We start from the raw sequence: 8,421 nt of genomic DNA, 5'->3' as shown, positions 1-8,421 counted from the left end.
AATTGTATCTATATTCATGAGGTGAAGTCCACGTCAAGGTAAGTTCACACGGTGGAATTTGACGCTGAATTTGTCACGCAGAATTTGAAGCAGATTTTGGTGCCGATTTTGAAAATCTACTCCAAATTAATTTCATTTCAATGGTAGTCTCAGGCAGAATTAGCCTCAAGAACGAGCTGGATGATGATAGAAAACTTCCATTGAAATAAATGGGAGGCAGATTTTTGGTGGATTTTGCAGCTGATTTTGAAGTAGTGTGTGCATCAAATTCCTCTGTGTGAACATACTCTAAGGCCGGGTTCAGACAAGGTTTTTAGGGACGGATTTTTGACCTGGAATCCGCATCAGAATCCGACTCAAAAAAACGCCTCCCATTGAAACCAATGGCAGATGGTCATTTCCTTTTTTCGCGAGCAGTTTGTTCTCGCTCGCGGAAGAAAGTAGCGACCTGCCCTTTCTTCAGGCAGATTCCACTGCTGATTCAGGTGTGACAACTCCCTCCCGACTAGGCCCATTCATTTGGGTCTAATCCGGAGCAGAATACCGTTTTTTTTGGACCGCAATCTGAGGCGGCATCCACATCAAATTCTGATTAAAAAAAAAAAACAAAAAACCTCACGTGTGAAATTACCCTATGGGTACGTGCTGTACATGTTCAGGATTTACACGCAGAAAATCTGTACCGAAATCTGCATGTATACTCACGCCAACTGGTGCGGATTTTTGTACATGTGGATTTCGGTGCAGATTTTGAATTTTTTTTTTTTTTTAACTGCACTGTAAATATGACATGCTGTAGTTAGGTCAACATGTGCCATAGGTCATTTGCACACAGAAAAAAGTCTATATCATGTGCACAACAAATAGAATTTCTCTTTGACTTTAATGCTGATGGATTACAGCTCAGATTTTAAATTTGCACAAAAAGTCCGCAACAAATCATGTGCTTGTTCCCTAATGATAAATACTGCAAAATCCATAGCTGTGGGAAGGTAATACAAGAATGGAGGATGGCTGCATCCCCTTATATAATGGAAGATTATGTAGATAATCTGTTTTCCCTTAGCCCAAACAGCAGCACAAGATGGGGTATTCCTGCCCCTGTGTACTGTTAGGACAGGTGGAACTTTTATTAAACTAACAAGTTGCCCTCCCATAAAGGCCCAGGAGACCCCCCCCTCCCTGTGTTAGTCTCCAAGCATCATACAGAATATAGCCGTGTATAACCAACATAAGTCAAAAGGGAGGGAGCTTTGTGCTGCTGTTTGGGCTAAGGGAAAACAGATTATCTACATAATCTTCCATTCCCCCTACGCCCAAACAGCAGCACAAGATGGGGATTTAACGAGTAATACCCCTTCTAGGGAGGGCGATCCTGGCAAGCTGAAGACAGGATCGAGTAACCAAAGGATTTTGCTTTGGTGGTGTGCAAGTCCAGTCTGTAGTGCCTTGCAAAGGTTAAATGTGAAGACCAAGATGCAGCCGCACAGATTTGGTCCACCGAGAGGGATTGTCTCTCTGCCCAAGACGCGGCTACTGCCCTAGTAGCATGGGCCCGCAAAAATTCCGGGACCGGCAGACCTTGTGCCTGCAGGGCCCCTGAAATAGCTTCTTTAATCTACCTCGATAGTGTGGTCTTAGATACCTTACTTCCCCTATTGTGACCCAAAAAATTAATGAGCAAGTTATCTGCTCTGCGGAATGGGCGTGTCCGATCTAGATATATCCGCAGTGTTCGCACAAGGTCCAGGCTGTGCATTCTCTCCTCCCATTCGGAGGAGGGAGAGGGGAAAAATGCTGGTAAGGTTATTGTTTGGTTAATATTTTCCATCGTGGGAACCTTCGGCAGAAATCCTTGGATAAATCTGAGCTGGACTCTGTCCGGAAAGAAGGTTGTATATGGTTCCGAGGCCGCCAGGGCCTGAAGCTCCCCTACTCGCTTGGCCGATGTGATTGCCAGCAGAAAGGTTACCTTCCACGAGAGGTATTTGAACTCTACCTCTGTCAAGGGCTCAAATGGTGGGGCACATAGCCCTTGTAGGACCGCAGCTAGGTCCCATTGGGGAGCCGGGGGCCGTACCGGGGGTCGGAGCCTGGAGGCCCCTCTTTGGAATTGCCTTATGAGAGGATTCTGCGACAATCTGGTCCCTAATAGAGCGGATAGTGCCGAGACATGCACCCTTAGAGTGGCTGGGGACAAACCCTTGTCCAATCCTTCCTGTAAGAACTCCAGGACTGCCTCAATGGATGATTTATCGCATTGTCTTCTGGCCCCCCAGTCCTTAAATACCTGAGCAATCCTCTGGTAACTGCGATTGGTTGAATCCGCTCTAGAGTGGGCCAATGTCCTTAAGACGGCCTGGGACAATCCTCTGTCTCCACGTACGGTGCGGTCAACCTCCAGGCAGTGAGGTTGAACCTGTCCAGATCCTGGCAGAGCTGACTGTTTAGAGTTACCAGGTTTTGGACACGCGGAAGCCTCCAGTAGGTCCCTCGACTCATTAACATGAGGTGGGTAAACCATGCCCTTTTCGGCCAGAACGGCATGATGACAATGGCCGACGTCTGGTCCTGCCTGAGTTTTGCCAATACCGTGGGAATCATCGGCATCGGAGGAAAAACGTATGCTAGTTTGAAGCTCCAGGGTATTGACAGGGCATCGATCGCCAAGGGATTGCCGTCCCGATACAGGGAGCAAAAGACTCCCACCTTGGCGTTGTGTTGGGTGGCCATCAGATCCACCTCGGGGAGACCCCACATCCTGGTGAGTTGTTGGAAGATATTCTGGCTCAGAGACCACTCGGCTGTTGTTACTAGGCCCCTGCTTAGCTGATCCGCCAGGACATTGAGATGGCCCCTGATATGCACCGCTGACAACCTGGATAAGTTCCTTTCTGCCCAGGAAAAGATCTGGTTGGTCACCCGCATCAGGGAGGGAGACCTGGTGCCTCCCTGTTTGTTGACATACTGCACGGCCATTATATTGTCTGTTCTCACTCTGACCGCCTTCCCCTGCACATGGGGAGTCAGCTTCCGAAGTGCCAGATATATTGCGGTAAGCTCTCGCCAGTTGGAGAAGCGAGTTCTCTCCTCTTGGCTCCAGGTTCCTCGTATCAGGGTCTCCCCCAGATGCGCTCCCCAACCTGTGAGGGAGGCATCTGTGGTCAACAGGGTCCAGGAAGTCTGGACCGTGGACCTCCCGTCTCTGAGTTGGGACCACCATTCCAGTGATCGACGGGTACTGATGGATAACTGGATAGGCTGGATCTCGAGCTGTAAAGGGCGCAAATGCCACAGTGCCCAGGGAACTGCCTCGATGGCCGCGGACATAAGTCCTAGGACCTTCATAGCTGTCCTGATTGTAACCTTCCTGGTTCGGGATAGGTGATGGACCGCTCGACCAATCTTCTCCTTTCGAGGAGAGGGCAGGGAGATCGTCATACTGAGAGAATCCAAATTGAAGCCCAGGAACTGAATCCGGGTTGATGGAACCACTACTGACTTCTGCCAGTTTACTAGCCAGCCCAGCTTGCTTATGAATGCCACTGTGGTACCCAACTGTGTGACGAGAGCCTCCCTTGACTGGGCTTTTAATAGCCAGTCGTCTAAATACGGGACAATAAATATCCCCTGGAGGCGCAGGGCGGCTACGACCGGAGCCACTACCTTTGTGAAGGTGTGGGGGACCGAAGATATACCGAACGGGAGAGCCGTAAACTGGAAGTGATGTAATCTTCCGTCTAGATGTATGGCAATTCTTAAATACTTCCTGTGTGGAGCATAAATGGGAATGTGGAGGTATGCGTCCCTCAGATCCAAGGTGACGAATAGGTCTCCTGGCTGCAAAAACGGGAGAACCGACCTTATGGTCTCCATCCGGAACCGGACCTTGCGGATGAATTGATTTACATACCTTAGGTCGATAATCATGCGCCACCCTCCGGTCGACTTTGGCACCAGAAATACGGGCGAATAGACGCCTTGACCCTGCTCGTCTAGAGGGACTGGTTCCAATGCAGCCTTGTCCACATACTCCCACACGGATCTCTGAAGATGAAGCTGCTTGGTGCCCTGAAGAGGGCGGGTCCTCCTGTATTTGTCTGGAGGGGGGGAAAGAAAGCTTATTCTGTAGCCATCCTGTATAAGCTGGAGAACCCATGGGTCTTGGATATATTGATGCCAGGCGGCTAGATGTAAGGAGAGGCGACCCCCCACCGCGGCCCTGCAGGCGAGGGGATGGTGATAGTCAGAAGGTGGATCTTTTTTCACCACCACGGGCGGAACCTCGACCGCCTCTTGATTGGCCGCCTGGGCGCCTCCGGAATTGGCCTCTTGACATGCCTCTGGAGGCCGCATAGCCCCGAAAGGACCATTGCCTAGACCCTGCAGACTGGGGGAGGCTTTTGCCCTTCGAGTCGGCCAGCCCCTCCATTATGCGGTCGAGCTCACTACCGAATAATCTGCCCGGCTCGAATGGTAAGGCGCACAAATTAAACTTTGAGGCATTGTCTGCCCTCCAGGGTTTGAGCCAGAGGGGACGCCTCGCGGCAGTTGACAAAGCCATAGCCCTTGCTGCCAGCTTGACCTGGTAGAAAGCCGCCTCAGAGAGGTAGTCAGACATTAGACTAATACTTGTCATGGCTGTCAGCAGATCGTCTCTGTGGACACCTGAGTCGATGTCTCTCTCAAGGTTTGAGACCTCAGTCCGCAGCCTGGTGACTACCTCACTGGCCGCAATGCCCACTGAGGCCTGCGCTGCAGAGGAGGCACGGTACGCTTAGATAGCTTAGAGACCGCTATATCTACTTTAGGCGGAGGGCCCCAAGAGCTGGACTGGGCTTCTGCTAGGGGAAACAGTGCCCTGAAACGCCTGGAAGCGTTAAATGGACGTTCTGGAAACCTCCATTCCGCTTCCATCCTCTTAACCATTTCAGAGTTGGCCTGGAAAGACTTAAGGGAGGTAGATGGAGTCTCCTCAGTAGGTTCTCCCACTTCCTTGGCCCGTACAATTTTTAGCAATTTGGGCATTCTGTCTACAGCAAAGACCGGTTTAACTGGTTCCAAGATGTCCTCTTCAGAGGAGACCTCATCTAGGATCTGTAGAGTTTCCATAGGGGGGAGAGAAGGAGGGGATGACTCCAAGCGAGGTTTTTTTTGATAATTGGGAGATAGAAACTTTCATCTCCCTCATTGACTCCTCCACAAACTCCTTCACCCAGCCAACAACATCTCGGACGGACGTGTCCTCTGACGGGGGCCCACGGCACCCACGGCAGCACTGATATGCATAGCCGTCCGGAAGAGGCACCTCGCACTTGATGCAGGCTAGGTGGCGTCGCTTGGCGGGAGCCTTCCTCTTAGGATTTTCAGGTACAGAGGAGGAAGACGACATCTAAGGAGAAATATATGATCAATTAATCTCTTACCTTGAGCTTTACCCTGAGGCCCCACTAGGGGGAATACATCACCTTAATCTTTCAGAAATCCTTTTCACAAAGGTTTGCTTAGCTGCCTTCTGGTTGCCCAAGAGCAGTAGCAACCTGTTAGCAAGAGCTGACAGGCAAACTAAAATGGGCCAGCAGCTTTAAATAGGGCGGAGGGGGGCGGGGCTAATCTTGACCACGCCCCCAACCACCTCTGCCTAGCTATACAAACCAGGGGGCACACTGGGCTCCCCTAACTAAAAAGGAGAGCCTTCCTGGCTTCCCTAGGTGGGGAAAACCTCTCCCCTCACAAGCCCCTACCTGTGAGCTAAAAAAAAAATCTCCGTCCGGCGCCTCGGCTCGCTGGTACGCATGCGCCGGACGGAAGGGCGCGCATGCGCGATACGGGCCACGAAACGGGACCCGCGCGCATGCGCGAAGCGGCTCCCGCGCATGCGCGGTAGAGCCGGAAGGCCGCGGCGCACACACAGTGTCCGCGGCCGGAACAACAGAGGCGCCGGCAGGTTCCCCCCTCCGCCCAAAGGAAACTATGTTCCTAGGCGGCTGGGAGCGGCGCCGGAGAGCAGAATGGCGCCGTCAACGCGGGATCAGAGGCTGCACTCCTTGAGAAGGTGACCTCCACTACCCCCAGGTAAGTCCAAAGGGGAGTGGAGGCCCACCCAATTCAGATGGGAGAGGAGACCTCTCCCTCCAACCTGTCCTGGTAACAGGACAGAAAAAAACACAGGGGAGGTCTCCTGGGCCTTTATGGGAGGGCAACTTGTTAGTTTAATAAAAGTTCCACCTGTCCTAACAGTACACAGGGGCAGGAATACCCCATCTTGTGCTGCTGTTTGGGCGTAGGGGGAAAGGCGTATAACTGTACCTAAGCGTAAGATAAAGCTAGAAGTGCAGAAGAAATGGGCCCATTGTAAACACATGGAGGGAATTTAATAAAACTGGTGCAAGGTAAAAGTGAGGTTTTTGCCATTGACAACCAAACAGGTCACTTCTTTAATCTCCCAGAGCTTTTGAAAAATCAAAGCCAGGATCGGATTGGTTACCGTGGGGAACTACATTAGTTTTATCTTCAGCTGCTTCTGCATGCATCTGGGATCATTCTGATGTATTACATTGTCACATGCAGTTCCCTAATCTATCAGTAAATGTTACATGACTAGTTACAGTTGCATTTACTTCCCACAAAATGTCACTATGAAACACACTCGTTCATCTACACTTTGAAGACAACACCAACTGCAATGTGAATGCATCAGCTAATGCCCAAATTCAGGATTCCAGGTAACTGAGAGGAATGTTTGCAGGGACTGGGCTTCAGCCAAGGGCCCCATGATAAGGTGAATAAATGTTTGTTCCTGCCCCACTTAAACATGGCAGGGATCAGCTGACAAATGAGCAAACACTCAGGAGTCTGCTGATCACATCTTTTCTCAAGGCGTAATGCTTGTTTGTCAGCATCACATCTTTACATGTAAACAGGACAGGTTGGAAACTCCTAGAGGCGGATGATTGTGTTAGGGTATATTCAGATCACATTCTTTTGCACCCATTTAACTGATCTATTAAAAACAGATGCAAACAGAATGGGATCTCTGAGCATTGGGTTCAGTATTTAAAAAAAAAAAAATAAATAAATTAACTCTTAGCTGTTTTATTTATTTATTTTTAATTGGACACAAAAGCATGTCCTGTCATACATTAATGTCCATCAAAAATGGACAGTGGTACCAGTGAGCAGCAAGGTACTTGTGTAGGGCACAGATCTGCCTGTGAAAAAGGGACCTCTACATCCAAGTAAATAATGACTCAGCAACAAGTAGCCTCACTATATTCGATTCCCTTTGATTTAAAGGGGTATTGCAATCAAAGCAAGTTATCACCTCCATAGGCTAGGGGATACCCTGCAGATCAGTGAGGGTATGAATACTCAGATCAGGAGACTTTCCACCTCTGTTCTGAATGGAGCAGGGATTGGGCAGCGCACACACCACTATATTCATCTCGATGGGAGGCCAGAGAGAACGCCCATTGAGATGAATGGAGTGGTGTTAGGCGATTTTATTTTTCTATCCCAAATTAGCCCCAGCACCTACGGCATTAAGTTTTGCTCTTTAGACTGTCCGTCAGTCAGCTTTCTGGTGCCAAAACCCAGGGTTATAACCATTTCAGTGTATGTGAATGTACCTGAAGCCCACTGTGACTACTTCAGATACATCTGCATACGCTGAAATGGTTTTCAAGAGCTTATAAATTTGTGCTTTGGTATCAGAAAGAAGACAGAGGAACATGAAAGAAGATGATTCTACGGTGCAGTCGCTGCTGAGCTGGAGTCATCTGATGCTATTTTGGCTTCTGAAGGGGAGAAATTTTTTTCTGAGGATTCAGATGACGACTCCCGATGACTTGTATCTTATACATGGAGACAGTGTGTCAGGATTAATAAAGCCTGCTCACCAGACTATGGAGATTGATAAGAGATGTGAGTCACAAGCCTAAGAATGAACAGCTGCGCTACATCACAGGCAATGAACGTGAGGGGTTACCAGACCAGCCAGGATCGGGATAACCCTGATAGAAGAATGGGCCCTGGTACAAAACTGAAATTCACATATAAATTAGGATAGATTGTTCACATGGAATGAAGGGGGATCATTTCCCCTTTATTTTCCACCCCACCAATCTTATAATCAGGGAGTCTCGAGCCACGGCATCCGCAGCAAAATCAAGCAGGACACTTTTTTTTTTTCAGTGTCCTGCCTCACTTCAAAATCGGCAAAAAACTCCACTGTGTGAACATACCCAGAGGCCAAGGGCCCATGTTGCAGAAATGCAAAAAAAAAAAAAGCCTGCTGCGTTTTAGAGTACCTGCAAAGTGGATGGGATTCTGGGTAATCCCATCCACACACTGCAGAAACATAAAATCTGCAACAGAAAGACTGCATTGTGAAAAGCTTATGCTTCTGAAAATCGCAGCATG

This window comes from Leptodactylus fuscus, chromosome 1 (assembly GCF_031893055.1).
Source record: "Leptodactylus fuscus isolate aLepFus1 chromosome 1, aLepFus1.hap2, whole genome shotgun sequence".
NCBI classification, from domain to species: Eukaryota; Metazoa; Chordata; class Amphibia; order Anura; family Leptodactylidae; genus Leptodactylus; species Leptodactylus fuscus.
Note: the sequence above shows the minus strand (reverse complement) of the source record.